At 31.8% G+C, this 17,374-nt stretch overlaps 1 pseudogene; it reads right to left on the reverse strand.

Moving 5' to 3' along the window:
• Positions 1 to 2,969: 2,969 nt before the first annotated feature.
• On the reverse strand, positions 2,970 to 16,879 carry LOC127712939 (anti-sigma-I factor RsgI6-like; annotated as a pseudogene).
• Positions 16,880 to 17,374: the final 495 nt, after the last annotated feature.

Here is a 17,374-nt window from a genome sequence, read left to right on the forward strand (position 1 = left end):
ATGATATTTGGTCATTAAATTCAATCAGTGCACATTTGAATGATATAAATACAAACACAATATCAATGAAATATCATGATTTGTGCAGATCAATGATCGGATCCTGCCCAGATTATATCACTTATATCATTCTTCGTGGATAAAAATATATGTATAAACGTGTTTATAATAGACTAGTAATTTCTCTGAATTATATTTGTTCAGAAAAGATGAAATGATTCAATAAAGACGTATAAATGTTGCACTTTACGATACTTTTGTGAGCCCTTAGTCGGTTGATTCGATCTCCGATGTAACACAGTTGTACCTAAAACTACATATTGTTACAGTATTACGAAAATCAGTATTGTAGGAGCACTGTTACAATACTAAACAAATGTGTACTGAATGTAACAAATAAGTCACTGTACAAGTATAACATGTATCAGTATAAAATTCAGCAGTACGAAATTGACCAAAAGTACACATTACAATTTAAACATGTAGCGGTTCAGTACTGATTAACCAGAGGGTAGAAAAGAAGAATACAAGTGGGATTCAATTCTTCGCAGTGTAGTATGTTCAATAAAAAGGTAAATACTGTTGTTGAAATATATTTATGATTTTTGTCTGCAATCCATATTATAGTTTCCTATTTACAATTGACGGGGTACACCCAAAGATTGTGCAAAAGATATATTTTTGATGACTACATTTTTTAATTTGATCCACAAAAGCAGCCATCTTTCAAATTAACCAAAATGTCCAACACCTTATATTTATAAAATACGAGGAGTAAAGTAGGTACATTTATTTAAAATGTAACTGTAAAGCAATGAATTTTGTCTTACCGTTTGTCTTTTAAGAGTTTATAAGGAATTATTTAAATAACACATAACTTAGAGGGTGATAAAGCAGATCGTGACCCAGAAAAAAACATTGTCAACTGAGGCGAAGTATGGAATTCTTATATTGAAACTGATCAACATGATACTTCCTTGGTTAGGTCGAATCTAAAGCGCTGTTGAATAGCTTTCTCTTTTGCAATCATACCACATCTCCTTATTTTATATCAATGATAAGTCTATAACATTGACACCATTTTTGTTTTATTATCTCATAGATGAGATAGGATCACTAAAACCTGTGTGAGTATTATCCAAAAGCGACTTGTGCAACATGGACCCCAGAACTTGCAAAATAAATAGAAATTAATCAAATGGCTGCAATTCAGAAAGCGTCCATCTATAAAATGAAATAAATTGAAAAAAAAAAAATGGAACACAAATTTCATTATGAAACAGTGAATTACCAAATGTTTACATATCATTTTTAAAAGACATACTCACTTCAACATCTACATGCATGATGACTATTACAATATAATTATAGCATTCTATAAATATACTTAGGATAGAACATATTCTGTAACCCCAACCACAGTTCAACTTTTTTAAAAGATGATTTTTTTCATAATTTTTAAAAAGGAAAATGGTTTGTTTCTCTGTATTTGTTTCACCGATAGGCATAGGTTCACAATCTAAAAGCTGTCAACTCTTACTACAGAGACTATAATTTTTTTAGTATATTTAATAGATTTAATATACTGTCTCATAATTTCCCATATTTCCATAACATAAAATGTTATTGAGCGCTACATGTTACAGTAGAAGACATTCTGATACAAAATTGCAAAATAATGTAGTCAAATTCTCCTTTGAAGGAAAGCGGTAATCGAGATGAGTTGGGAGTGGTTAATATATTAAGTCTTTTTGGTATATCCGTAGATATAAGAAGATGTGGTATGAGTGCCAATGAGACAACTCTCCATCCAAGTCACAATTTGTAAAAGTAAACCACTATAGGTCAAAGTACGGTCTTCAACACGGAGCCTTGGCTCACACCCAACACCAAGCTACAAAGGGCCCAAAAATGACTAGTGTAAAACCATTCAAACGGGATTTTTTTTTATTTCTCCAAACCAATGTAGATATATTCGAAAGAAATACAGGAAAACGAGGATTTATTTCTAATCTGTAATATCGGTAAATCGTTCATTATCTATCAAAATAAATAAAAAAATACGTAAGCACCTTTAAGAAATGATAACATTAGGCGTTTATAACTGTTATGTCAATCCTAGTTCTGTTGAGTTCCCTCCAAAGTACAACATTTTATAAATCATGTGTGCTCGAGGCTGATTTCTTGATAAAACTTCACGACGCACAATGAAACCAACTATTTACGTTCAATGCTATTTTATCAAATTAGTACGAGCTCAATTTTTCTCGATAAAATTACAGCTAATTTTTTTTTAATTGTTAAACGGAGCATCACTGATGAATATAAACACATTGAAGCCAACACACATCACATGTCGATGTGTTGTCCTGATAAAAAGACAAATAACCAAAACGCAGAGTCTGTCTTATATCATTTACCTCATCAGTCGTCGTCTTATGTAATATCTTTGTGATTTAAATTCTGATGTAACACGTCTTCTGATTCTGATTGATTGAAAGTTTTTTGTCAATCATCTCATAAACATAATTTTGTCATGTGACCGTGATGTTATCAAACGTTTTTCGAGATTTACTCCTTAAAAATGAAATTTATAGTTAAAATGATAGTAACATTTTTTTTCTGTCTATTAGGAAATAGCCTCAAGGGTATTCAGTGCGCACCACATTTTGGTTATTTCTTCATAGATAAAAATGTTTGTACAGTCATTCCTTCAATGTTTGTTTTGTTATTTTGAGATATTTTTGTTGATGGAAGCTAGATTTGTGTTTCTGTATAATCTATTACCAAATTTAGAGCTTGACATATTATATAAACATATATCTATTGTTGAAAACTTATTTTCCCTCTAGAAGACTAAATTTTGTTGTATGTGTCTGTTGATTGTTTGATGGTTTTCATTGCATCTCGTTTTTTTTTATCAACCACTATTAAACAGGCAGAACTAAAACAAAATGTAATACTAGTATTCAAAACGTTTTACCTGTTCCTCTAATATGAAATGTTGGGTTTGCGCCATTGTGGTCTAGAGTAAAATTTTCAGTATGAATAACTTTATATTGATGGAGCAATGTCACCTCGTAATCTCCTAAGAATCCTTTAGCATTTATAGTCGAAGCAACTGGGTAGACTTCATTGGTTCGCCAGGTTTTATGAAAGAGTTCCTGGTAATTCCTTCCTGCGGCATTTGGCTGTAAAAACAAGAAGCCAAAGATGAATTAACTTGTCACTTTTTAGTGAATTTGCTTATAATGTTGCTGGATATATTTCATAGGTTGCACTAGATATTCCTGCAATAGGATAATAACGAGGGTATGGATAAGGTTTTCAGAATAGAGAATAATGGACAACAAGTGCAGAATAAAGTGCTACAAAATAAAGAACAGAGAGAATTTGGGGGATCAAAGAATAGAGAATAATGGGGTACTAAAATATATCAAATATGGAATAATAGGAAAAACAAATAAAGAATAGGGAAAACTAATCGTAAAAAATAAAGAATACAGAAATGAGCTAGACCATCCACAAAGCTAGGCAGTCAACTTAATTTATATTTCTTTGTAAAACCTGCTTTTCAGATGTTTCGTTTTTATCTACCTTAGCCACTGTATCATATTTTTAATCTACATTTGCGAAACTCGGAAGTACTTTTTTATAATTACACGGTATAAAACAGTTTATGGTATAATACCATTATACATTTTTGCTAATGATTTCACTGAACTGGTTAATACTAATGAGGTTTAGATACATTATGTCTAAATAGGTAATGGCAATCTGGAGTTTAAAAACATTTAAATAATACCTATAAGAATTGAAATTTTAAAAATAGAATGTACTCGCCACAATATCATTTGACGTCAAGGCTGCAGCATGATCATGTATTGACGAGTCTTGAAAACCCCAAAATATGTTTCCTGAACTGAAGAATGACTGAAGTATAAAGTCATAATGTCTTCTAAGACGGCCGCCTTTTTGTTTTCGTCTGCCTCGTGAATTGTCAGTTCTGTGATCCAGAGTGGTAAATCAGCTTCAGCTACCTTATCTAACCAGTACTATGACAAATTAATAACAATTTGTGGTGTAAATAGCTTTACAACTAGAAGAATGTCACCTCCTAACATTGTAAATACAAAAAGGTTTCAGTAATCAGGAAATGTAATAATTGAATTTTCGCGTGTGATTGACAACAACTTGCGTATAATAATTATGCAGACACTTGTCCATTGTGGAAGACCGCATATTGACCTTTTTATGCATTTCGTTTTTAATTTTTGTGTCGTTGGATTTCTATCTCACCGACATCTACTTTTATATTAAAATACCTGATAAATCTATTTTAAAATGAAATGAAAAAGTACATAATTGACAACGGATTCAATAGATAGATTAACATTTGTCATGATTGTGCATAATACATTAAATACATAGATTGAATTCTTTCTCCTCAAATGTATTGCAAAAAAATAACACGGGAATTCCAAATGTACAGACAAATGACCAAGTAAAGATGTATACGTCGTTTTCCATGGGTCCAATGAATTTATACAGTATGTGTTCCGTTATTTGTCACTGGTTTTCAATTCTAAATTCAGAACATTTGTTATTTCAGAAATGTTTGCATTTATAATTTATAAAGAAATTCAATTTGTATCATACCTTCACCACGTCAATACTACTTGGAACCAAATGGAAGTGACTCTGTGCACCAAGTCCACAAATAGGTACACCGGAAGTCTTAAAAAGTTTACCCTGGTTTCTATATGCCTGGATTAAATAATTGGCCATATGTTTTGCGTAATACGTAAACGTGTTAACATGAAAAAGCACAAGACGAATTACGTTAATATTTCAGAACAATGTACGTCATTTATGAAAAATGATATCAAATATTAGGCAACAGTAGCTTACAGATCTTAAATCTCGTATAGTCAATTATGTAAAATATAAGGGAAAAAAATCATAACTTAAAGGAATTGCTTGAACTCTAAACGGATCAAGCATGTGGTCGACAAGGTTACTAAGTATGTGTGTTGTTTAAGATTTTTAAAGCACTGACTCTTAATTCAAAATTCTTTTTGTGAATTTTTTATAACCAAATAAGTATTTCGTGTCATAAATCGTCCAACGCACTTTACATAATACGCATTAATACCATTTAGAAGCTACACAACATGTAAAAGATATTCTATTATCTCTGATATTGTAAAAATAAACCTAAGTTAAAACCCCCATCCCCCTCCCCACCTCTATCGGATTTTTAGGCGATTTCGTGTTGCTAGATTTTTCTTTTGGAGTGTTTTGTGTACGTTTATTTGGCTTTTCCTAGTTATCTTTTCCATCCATGTGAAATCTGTTTGTATTCGATTAATGCTTTTTGTTTTTTTTTTCTAATTTTATCAGCAAGTTTTAAATGGATTTCTCGTTTTCATTTTTCTATGACATTTCATTTCATTGTTCTTCAACATACATTTTGTATTGACATCACCCAACGCTACTTCTTATTCGTCATGAAAAAACATGGCGCTTGGTAAAATGAGACAGAAACTACATACCCTTCCGAGGCACATGAATTCCGACATTTTATGGGTTGGATTTATATTATTACAATGTAATAACAAAATTTCAATGTAGTATTTTGTAGACTTTTTGTCTGTTTAACGTTTTTGTTTTACTATGGTATTGGTCTCTCTTTCCTCGACTTTGCCCTTTATTACCGTTGTATTTCCCCTCCATATTACGGAGATATATATGTACTGTTGTTACAGAGGAATCCATTACGTTAAATTCGTTCGAAAATAGTTTCATGTTTTTATCCTGTGATCTCATCCATTCAAACATATTCATTGTAATGTTAGGATACGACATGCGTTGTTCGTAGAAATCACCATGCAAATTCTCATTGTTTACATTGTACGTCCCAGAGTTCAACTCTAAGAAGGAAAAGTACCTATACTAAATGAAATACTAATATAATTTATAAAAAATATAGCAAAGTTTTCTTGTTTTATTGACTGAAGCCTAATTTTGTATCTTTTTAATGATTGCCCAATTGCTAGTTCAACGGTGATACGAAAAAACGCATCAAAATATATATTCAAGCAGATTTAGACCGACTGAACGTAATTCATGTAAGTGTTAAAATATGGTTTTCGATTGGTGTTTAGATGATCGAACAGTATACATGTACAATGTTTTTACATTAAACTGTAGGTACCGGGTTTTATCGAAAGCTATGGACCAAAAAGCCGATTTCATACTCATCCCGTCTTTGCATCCTTTGTTATGTTTGCTATTATAAATGAAAAATTTAATTATTGGTGAAGATGAAAGGATATAAAACACCTTATTTGTAAATATGCAAAACTTATTTATCACAAGGTGTTTTAAGGTGGTACCTAACACCTTGACTAAAATTAATTCGGCTTGTTTAATTTTCATAAAATATTGACAAAATATTTACTTTGACCTTTTGACAAAAATATTAAAATTGAGAAAAAATTAACCAGACACTTTATCGGAAAAAATTGTTTGGATATATAGCAGTTTGACAAACACTAATTTTGATCATTCAAAAGCTTCATATTTTCTTAACAATAGAACGTGATTTAAACGTTCAGCTGATTTTACAGAGTTATCTACCTGTAGTGTTATGTACCACCTTCATTATTCCAACTTGTTTTAATGAAAATCCTGAACAAAATAAACCCGTATGTTTTTGAATATCGAGGATAGAAAAGAGACTGGAAACGAGAATGTGTAAAACAGACAGCAACCGGACCAACGAGCAGTCAATTTTGTATGGATCTGTTATGAAGCTATTATAAATATATAACATACAAGTGTAATAGATTGTGGTTGAGACGATGCAATATGTTTCATCAAAATTTAGACAAGTGTTTTGATAGCATATGCAACGTATTACAAGATGATAGTTTTGGATATAAAACTCTTATATATCTAGCTTATGAAATTGTTAAAATAAGATTCAGTTTTTACGTACTTCCCTGTGGTATGTTGCATCATTCCGTGAATCCTAGCATGCATGGCATTGTTCAGATCTGGTGAAGTCATATTCAAAATCCATTTTGGACAATTATGTTGTACTCCCCAGAACATATTATGACATCTGACCTTCATTCTACAATAAACGATGCAAATTTGCATTTAATCTAGTATTGTTTGGAAATTATGAGATGTTGTTTAAGTAGAAAACTCAATTTATCAGAGTATCGTCTCGGTGGTATTGTGGTGAGTATGGAAGGTGATTGATTCCACCCCTGTCCGCTTCAAATAAAAAAACTTGAAAATTTGTGTATTTGCATTTGCTGCCATCCGCAAAGAACGCGGTAAGTGTAGAAGTAAAAGCGAAAACTAGTCGGCTCTATGTCTGAATGATGTGTCCGAGTTGGGTGTCATGTCGTCCTAGGGACATTTACCTTGTAAAGTAGCATTTTGAAAAATCTGGCTCAGCATGTCGGTCTAGTAAAAAGATGGGATTGAATATACATGTATATCATATTTTTGTGTGCTCGTCTTGAATATGCATTTAATTTGCCACTGGACGTTAAACAGTCGTCAATCAATCCATCTTCTTTCTATCAGATATATTTACTCGTTCCATACATCCCACGGTTTGAATAGATCATACGGAATTACATGATCATGTTCTGCTTCTTATAATTCTAGCAAATGCATAATTTTTCAACATTTTTATTCTAAAACTACGATTGACCTTTGACGGTTTAGGCTATGCTATCGCGTTACGAGTTATTGGTCTAACCGCTAGCCAAGCCTTCGGTTTCAAGTGTATCTTATGAAGTTTTTGACCGGAAACAAGTGTCTTGGAAACGGACAACAGTATTATAAAATAAAATCAACCACCAATTGTGATTTTAATTAGGACGTGCACTATTAATAAGCCAGATTACTTACATATGCCATAGGTGGAGCAGGATCTGTTTACCCTTCCAACCTGAGATCACCCTGGATTTAGTTGGGGTTTGTCTTGCTCAATCTTTTGTTTTCTTTGTTTTGTATTATACTGTTGTTGCTTTATGGTTTTCTTTATTTCTGTTTTTGCCATGGCGCTATCACTTTATTTTCGACTTAATTAATACTTTGCAAATTTATGTGGTCGTAGATAACTGTATTTCATATTAGGATATATTTCTAGGTCTTTTTTCGGTAAATTAAATCTGCTGTTCAACGTCTGTATCAGGTTTTCAATTTTCAGAGCATGAATACTTCGAGTGTCATTGATCGGAAATTAATTGACGGAAATGGTATCTGCTACGGTTAAATGTGTACCGGTTTATGTTATTATATTATTATACTATTATTATTTATATTGACTCCGTTTTTAAATTATCATATCTATTTTTCTAAATAGCCTACCCTTTAGAACGGAAAAGGTTTAATGCTGGAATTCCTCTATTCCAGATTGGATGACCCTGTAAAATATGTTATTTAAAACTTAAATATAACATGTATTAGGTACACAATCTATTTAAAAAATCCATTAATTAAATCCTATCTGTATTAACAGATTCAATTTTAGTATGATCGGGAATCTCTATAAACCTACATGAAATGAATTGTCCTTTAATCAATGAAAAAAAATGAAAAAAAAAGAAACACAGTAAAAACCTTGTTGACAAAAGTCCATAACCTTCCGTTAAGAAAGTACATTTCACTTTTGTATACCCGAGTACAGAAAACCTGTGCAAAAAGCGTTATGTATCATGGCTGGACCTTAACTAAATTTAATGCATTTCAAATTTTAGTACATTCACTTTTATATACCTCGTTCCAGCCATTAAAATTTTCTTAGATAGATATAAGAAGATGTGGTATGCGTGCCAATGAGATAATTCTTCATCCTAGTCACACTTTCTAAAAGTAAATCATTATAGGTCAAAGTACGTTAGATGTCTGTTCTCAGAGTAGATGTTTTGCTGTAAACATGACCATATTTGTCAAATCCTACTGATATTATAAAAAAGAAGATGTGGTATGATTGCCAATGAGACAACTCTCCACAAGAGACCAAATGACACAGAAATCAACAACAATAGGTCACCGTACGGCCTTCAACAATGAGCAAAGCCCATACCGCACAGTCAGTTATAAAAGGCCCCGAAATGACAATGTAAAAGAATTGAAACGAGAAAACTAACGGCCTAATTTATGTACAAAAAATGAACGAAAAACAAATATGTAACACATCAACAAACGACAACCACTGAATTACAGACTCCTGACTTGGGACACGCACATACATGCAGAATGTGGCGGGGTTAAACATGTTAGCGGGGTCCCAACCCTTCCCCTATCCTGGGACAGTGGTGTAACAGTACAACATTAGAACGAACTATAAAGATCAGTTGAAAGAGGCTTTACTCATCAGATGGATAAAAATACAAATACTACAAATACAAGTGGACGTGGCCAGGTACTTGTATATCACAGGAACAACAAGCATTCTGAGAGTATTGCATGGCAATACATAGTCCCCTACCGGTTAAAAATTAATTGTACTGGAACAAAATGCTAACTTGATCTATAACGTGTCATGGTGTAAACTATATAACAAATATCAAGTCAATATCTTCAAGCATGACGAAAAAAAGTGCGGAAAACTGAAAACTGATAACTCTGCAAAAAATCATCAAACCGAAACAAAATTCAAACTTGGTCTGTAACTTGTCATGATAAAACTATATACCAATTATCAAATCAATATCTTCAAGCATGACGAAAAAAGGTGCGGAAAACTGATTATTTGAGTGAATTTTCTAAGTCCAAGGACCATAACTCTGCACAAAATCATCAGACCGGAACAAAATTCGAACTTGATCTGTAACTTGTCATGATAAAACAATATACCAAATATCAAATCAATATCTTCAAGCATGAAGAAAACTGACAGAAGAACAGACAGACGGATGGACAGACGGACAGACAGACAGACAGACGGACGGAGTGCAAACCTAAAGTCCCCTTCGACTTCGTCGGTAGGGGACTAAAAAGACACTGGGTACAGATCTGAGAGTACCCGCAGTTACTGACTGCTAGTTCAAAGCCACTAACAACTAATAAAAAAAGTATGCATCTAAGACTAAATAATCAATCAGTACACACCAAAATCCAATGGATTTAGGTTGAGACGTCATAGAAAAACATGACCTCGTGCAATGCCAAGATACAGATATATAGTCTGCATAATAACATATAGAAATTTGTGATGTGTTAAAGATTTAAATTTGTGGTTTACATTTATCCACAATTTTTTTTTTTAAATAGTATCCCAAGAATAATATTGAATCCACACGATTCAACAGTATAAAGTTTTCAGTTTTAATTTAAGTCTGAGAAAAGACACAGTTATTCCATGTTATGGTTTTTTTTTATTATTATTTTAGCTGACGTTTTGTCTGTGTTTTAGCCTACCTGGCTGAAATAGGTCACGTAAACTATTGTCATCTGTTTTGCATTACACAGGAATGCATATATGGGAATACACAAGTCCTAACCAAAGATTAGTGAAGTACTGTTAATGCATATAAGTGTGTCTTTCTATGTTGCTATGTTGTGATGTTCCACTATTGTTTCAGATACGGGTGAAGGTTGGTACCTATTAAACAGTTTAATCCCGCTGCAACTGTTTGCACCTGTCCTAAGTCAGGAATCTGAAGTTCAGTATTTGACGTTTGTTGATGTGGTTCATAAGTGTTTCTCGTTTCTCGTTTTTTATATAGATTAGACCGTTGGTTTTCCAGTTTGAATGGTTTTTCTACTAGTCATTTTGGGAGCCTTTAAGAGACATTCTCTGTAAGCATCAAAATCAGTTGGCCATGGCTATCACCAGATTTCATTCATATTATGTAATTTTGTTGACAATACCATGAAACTTTAAAAAATATGTCAATTTCTTTAAATTTGTGTCATTGGTTGCCATAGCAACCATATCAAAATTTGCCATAAATAAACTTGGTAAATTTAAAGAAAATTGCAAAATAACGTACTTTTATACCCAGCCCGAACCGAAACATAGTCAAATATTATAAAAAAAATATTGATTGTTGAAATGTCCATATATTTACCTTTCAAATGATATATTATAGTATTAATTTATCTGTCACCTGAATATTGAAAACAGTCGTCTGAAATGAACGAAAACAATGATTTTGCAAGAAAGTCAAATTTGTGAAATTAAGGGGTTTTTTTTAGGGAGTTTTACGGAATTACGCAATTTTACATACCCTTGTGAGTATGCACATCTTAAACCTTAGTATCTCGGCTTTTTTGGCCAAAATACTCTATGTCGAAAAAACAGCGAAAAATTACGAAATCACCCTTAAGTTCTACGAGCTCAGAAAAGGTCCGTGTAAGGAGCATCTCTGCCAAGTTTCCGATGATTTCATTTTGTGGATCCAAGCCAAAGGTCAAAATGTGAGTCATGACAGACTCAAGTGATGTCAAATGATTATACAAGAGATAATAAATGATATCAGTTGTACAAGTTTACATTGGGGAAATAATAACTGATTTTTATACGACCGCAAAAATTTTTTTGGGTACGAATAATGCTATGATGTTGTCGTCGGCGTCGTCGTCGTCGTCCGAAGACACATTTGGTTTCCGGACAATAACTTTAGTTGAAGTGAATGGATCTCTATGAAATTTTACAAGAAGGTTCAATACCACAAAAGAAACGTTGGGATTGATTTTGGGGGTTATGGTACTAACAGTTTAGGAATTAGGGGCCAAAAGCAAGCATTTTTGCAGTTTCCTGACAATAACCTGTGTGTGAGTGTATGGATTTTTTCTGAAATTGTACCACAAGGTTCCATATCACAAAGGGAAGGCTGGGATTGAGTATGGGAGTAATTGCCCTAAACATGCAGGAATTAGGGGCCAAAAACAAGCATTTTTCTAGGTTCCAGACAATAACTTGTGGTTAAGTGTATTGATCTCTAAAATTGTACTACAAGGTTCCATACCACAAAAGGAATGCTGGGATTGAGTTTGGGGATAATTACTCCAAGGGGCGAATTTTTTTTCCAATTTTTTGGGGGTTCATTTTTTTTTTTAAATTTTTTGAAATTTCAAATTTTTTGAAAAGTTTCAAGAAGAAATCTTCAAGTGCACAGTATTGCGCAATAGATTTTTAAGATCTTTGACCACATTTATTTTGTGTCAGAAACCTATATTGTATCAAAAATTTGATCACAATCCAAGTTCAAGGGCTTTTAAATGGATTGAAAACCGACCGTATAGAACGTATCCGAAAAGGTACTTAAGAAGTGTCGTTATGTTTGGCCTTATTCATTAAAGACCAATATGGCTCCAAGAGTCTAAAGAGTTCCAATATGTTGCATTAGAACTACAGTTAGAACCAAAAGTAGCAACCTTGAACATTTGTTCTGTGTGTTATTTCGTTAGTTTTGATGACAAACTATTGAGGCTAAAAATCCTGATTAGTAATTTAGACTCATAGGAACCTCTAGATTTTTTTTAAATATACATGTATGTTGATTCATTACACACAAACCAACACATACATGTATGATGTTAACATAATAATTCCCTTAATGAAATACATGTTCACTAAATATGATCTATCTATTAGCGACTGCAAGCTTTGAACGAACGTTGTTTTACTTATCCCAAACTAAACAAGTCATAAGATATCCACGCAAACATTTATATATAAAATAAGGTTTTCAGTTAATGGCTATTTTAATTTAAAGAAATTCTGTTCCATAAAAAAAATGGAAAATAATTTATCATGTTGCATAGATGAACAAAAAAATAATATATGAAGTTTTATGCTTTATTAGGTCCGGGAACACAGTTATCGTCCTTTGATTTTCGTAAGTCCCTAGTGTGGACAGTGTGTTACTTGCAAATTTGTTTTTATACCACTTCCAAATTTATTTCTTCATGTTTTATGCCTCAAATAGCAAGTAGGGGGATGAATATACACTGTCAACAAAAAATTGGGTCATGAATTTAAAGTTAAGTAGTGATTTGGTCCAGCTGAAAAAAGGTTAAAAATTAGCATTTCGGAAGGTGTCAAAAGATTTCCCCCCCTTAACATAAAATTGTCCATTATTTGAGTTAGAGCTGATGAAGTTTTCTATAATTTTGATATAATTTGTCCCAAAAGGAGTACAACACGCTGTAAAAATATTATTGAGAAAACGCAGGTGGGATTTTTTTAATTTTCATTTATTGTCTAAAAGAAATGCACTCCGAAATAACTGTGTTCTCGGGCCTTATATGACCTTGAACAAAACATAATGACCTTGAAATGATATTTTCTATTTCCTTTCCATTCATTAAAAACAAACATGATGTTGTATATTCCATTTGTTTCACAATTAATATTAATATACATGAAATTCACTACTGTAAGTAAAGACAAGCAATAGGGTGTAAATGTTAAAATCTCAAATTTGATGAAAAAATCTAGTTTTTTCAAATTTAAAAAAAAAAAATTAGTAAATTTACTCATTCTAATTTTTTACCATATGATTGTTGAATGTCTTGATATAATCTGGATGAAAACAAAATTTGCTGGAAAAATCGCGAAAATTGATTTTTTTTAGATTTGGAAATGTACTATTTTGGGATTTTGGAGATCCATAAAGATTTCTAAAACCTCCAATAAAGTCTCAATAATTACATATTTTCCACTATCTAAATTTCATATTGTTTTTTTAAGTTTTGGTAGATCTTACCTTATACTTTTCTTGTGCAAACAGTTTATTGATATTAAAGATCAATAAAATATCATTATTACATCACAAAAATACCAGTTTTTGCCATTTTTGTCAATTTCCAAGCAAGGTCAGATGGCAAAATTTATGACTGTATGTTACCATGGGAACAGCATATATTTTGTTCAAATTTAATTTATTTTTATTGTTATTAGGTTAAGTCCAACATATAATGCAAATATGACATAATTCTGAGAGTGTGAGTGGCCATTAATATTCCATATCCTTTGATGCTTACAAAGAATGACTCTTAAGGCCTTTATAGCTTGCTGTTCGGTGTGGACTAAGGCTCCGTGTTGAAGACCGTACTTTGACCTATAATTGTTTACTTTTATACATTGTGACTTGGATGGAGAGTTGTCTCATTGGCACTCATACCACAACTTCTTATATCCATGTAAGAGTAAAACTTTCTATGAAGGAATATTTTACAGTTCATATGATAATAGATAGGCTTTATTTAGTGCTAAGAATATTTGCAAAAGAGTTGTATTACTGAGGATTCATATATTTTTGTGGGACAAATTGTCTAGGATACTTGATGTTGTGGTTTTGGAAAAGTTTCCATACCAGCCGATAGGGTATTCATACTTCGTTGAATATTTGAGACAGATAAAATCACAACAAAGTAGCAAAGAGACAAAGTGACTTTCAGGACTTTGCAGTAAATTTTCACACATTATTGAAGATGTTATGTCCTTTTGAAAAGACATCGATAATGTGATACCTTTGTTCAGCCTTTGTGTTTGTTGTGTTGGCAAACTGGCGATTTAGTATTGCCCACATGATAACCTTTCGTATTTTCGGATAATTTATAGTGTTTCGAAAAAAATTGATCATTCACGCACTTCACACTTTTTTTATTTAATTAAATGAGCTCAACAAAATCAATATTCAAAACGTGAAAAAAGAGAAATATCGACAAACTTCAATTCCCCCCTCCCCATATCCAGTGTACAAAAGCTCTAAAACGAGCCTTGATACATCATGATATATTAAAGGTAAAAATAACCTTTTCTTCGCATTTATAAGAGTCTGGATTGCGGGTCTTCTATATCTGTAGTCTTTCATTTTTGGGGGCGTTTTTCTTTATCCTTGAAATTAACGCTTATTCTGTAAAATTCTCTTGAAAGTTATTTTACTATTAGATTTATTTGTTACCACATGATTTCTTTATTCTGTACATGGTTCATTCTCTGATCAGTATGTTATTCTTGAATTTTTCACAGTTATGATATATTCTTTTGAGTCCAATTCTTCTTTTTTTTTTTTTTCTTGATTTTCTCCATTTAACATGTTTAATTTTTGGCCATTATTCTCTATTCTGCAAACTGCATTCAGACCTTCATTCAAAGCCTATTTACTAGGTTTGCTGTAGCAACAACTTTTATTACCTGATTTGTTTACCGCTAAGGACAATTTCTTGTTTGTTCATTAGTCTCAAATTGTAATGATTGTGAGTTTAGGCGACAGTACTAGGTTAAGGGTACAGATATGTAGGTATAAAACTTAGTAATGAGTTTGTTATATTCAGTTTCGTCAATAACTTTAAAAGGATGTTCGCTCCACTTGTTCTGAATTTTTGTAAGACTTTCGGAATCCTCTAGTTTTTATCAATGTAGTGCCATTAAAAAGTTTGCCTGCTAACCCCTCACTTTTCTTTTCATATATTTTTAAAAGCCGTTTTTTAAAAGTTTTATAAAATCCTTGTTATTTTTTAATAGTTTTGAAAGAAAGAAGGTTCCAATATTAAATGTAAGAAAAATCTGGAGATTAACATTTCACGGCAACTTTACAATGACATATATCAAGAAAAACAAGCACATTAATTTTTTTTCTACTTTTATTAAATCCTTTATTTATCAACAACCAATTTATTACATTCTTTCGAAAAGTATTTTATTTTGAAACAAAGTAACTAACATTCTTACGTTAAAATGCGAAACTGATCTAGTATCAAATCAATGTAAGCTACTTTTCCATCTCCCATTTCCCAATTCCCATTTCCAACTTCCCATTTCCCATTTTTCATTTCCCATTTCCCATTTTTCATTTCCCATTTTCTATTTCCAATTTTCCATTTTCCATTTTCCATTTCTCATTTTCCATTTCCCATTTTCAATTTCCCATTTTCAATTTCCAATTTTTATTCTCAATTTTACTTATAGTGTGGATCATTTTTGTCATAGGCTTTCTACAAGTTGTTGATTCCTTTACTCTAACCTTTCTTTCTTACTTCCAATTCTAATTTTTTTAATAATGTACATACCTAATGTTGAGAGGTGCTTTCCTTAATTTTTCAATCCTTGCTAGTGCTTCTGATTTCCAGTTTGAATACGGTGTTATTTCTTGTAATGTTGCATCGTCTGAGTCAAAAAATTGGTTTGTTTAGTTTTTCGACGTTATCATTTTTTTTTTTTGGTTCAAACTAGCACATTATGTCCCCTCCCTTGAAGATAAATAGTCGTTCTCTTATAAAAATAATTTGAAAATAACACCTAGAACCTTTTTGTTGGTGCAATTTTCAATCGAAGGTCTATGAATAAGTAAAATAAAAGTTTCTATAATGGTAATAAAACACTGAATGGTCTTGTAACAATTTTAGGCAACACAGATATCATAGAAAAAAACCAACTTAAATGACAGTCGCATACAATTCCATTATATTGACAAACATGTGTGACTATCCACCAGCAATCAAATGAAATAGATGTTAGCCACTGTAGGCCACCGTACGTACGTATTTAATTAAAATGATAAAAACATTTGTTCTCGACAGCAATAACTTATATTTTGACTTTATGGAAATATGTGAACACTTTTGAAATTTTGTTTAAAAAAGTTTAAAAATACTAAGCTCTTTCAAGAGTGAACTGAAGTAGGTCATTAAACATTCTGATATTGCCCCTTAGACTGACAGTAATTCGTTTTGTAGAAAATGAGAATTTGGCTTTGCCATACCTTTTTATAAGTTGGTCATTGTTTTAGGGTTTTCATGTTTTCGTTTTCGTTTCTTTCGAATTAAAATATTTACCATTCTGAACATGAAAATCACCACCTATTTCTTGGTAACCAAAACTGACTTGTTGCATCGGGGAGTAACTTTTTCTGACATAGTGAACGTGATCTACAATAGAACATATTATGAGAGGTGTATATCATAGTTTTGTAAGAACGATAAATCTTTTTTTAAGTTCGAGAATTTACAAATTCAGCCTGACTTGTCGTCTTCATTCAATACGATTTCCAGTATAGGCATGATCTGATATGCATCCGGGCACTAAGTATGTTGACCTATTTTTTTTATTACAGCAGAATGCATTGAGTGTGTAGGTAATAGTAATATCTTTGGTTAGCTTGATTGCTAGTTGAACCGTGAAGTCAACTGTAGTTTTGGCAGCACTTTTTATGAAACAAATAAAGTTATAAAATGAAAATAAAACAAATAAAGTTATAAAATGAAAATGAAACAAATAAAGTTATAAATGAAAATGAAACAAATAAAGTTATAAAATGAAAATGAAACAAATAAGTTATAAAATGAAAATGAAACAAATAAGTTAGAAAATGAAACAAATACAGTTATT

Source organism: Mytilus californianus, unplaced genomic scaffold (assembly GCF_021869535.1).
Source record: "Mytilus californianus isolate M0D057914Y unplaced genomic scaffold, xbMytCali1.0.p SCAF_8, whole genome shotgun sequence".
Lineage (NCBI taxonomy): Eukaryota > Metazoa > Mollusca > Bivalvia > Mytilida > Mytilidae > Mytilus > Mytilus californianus.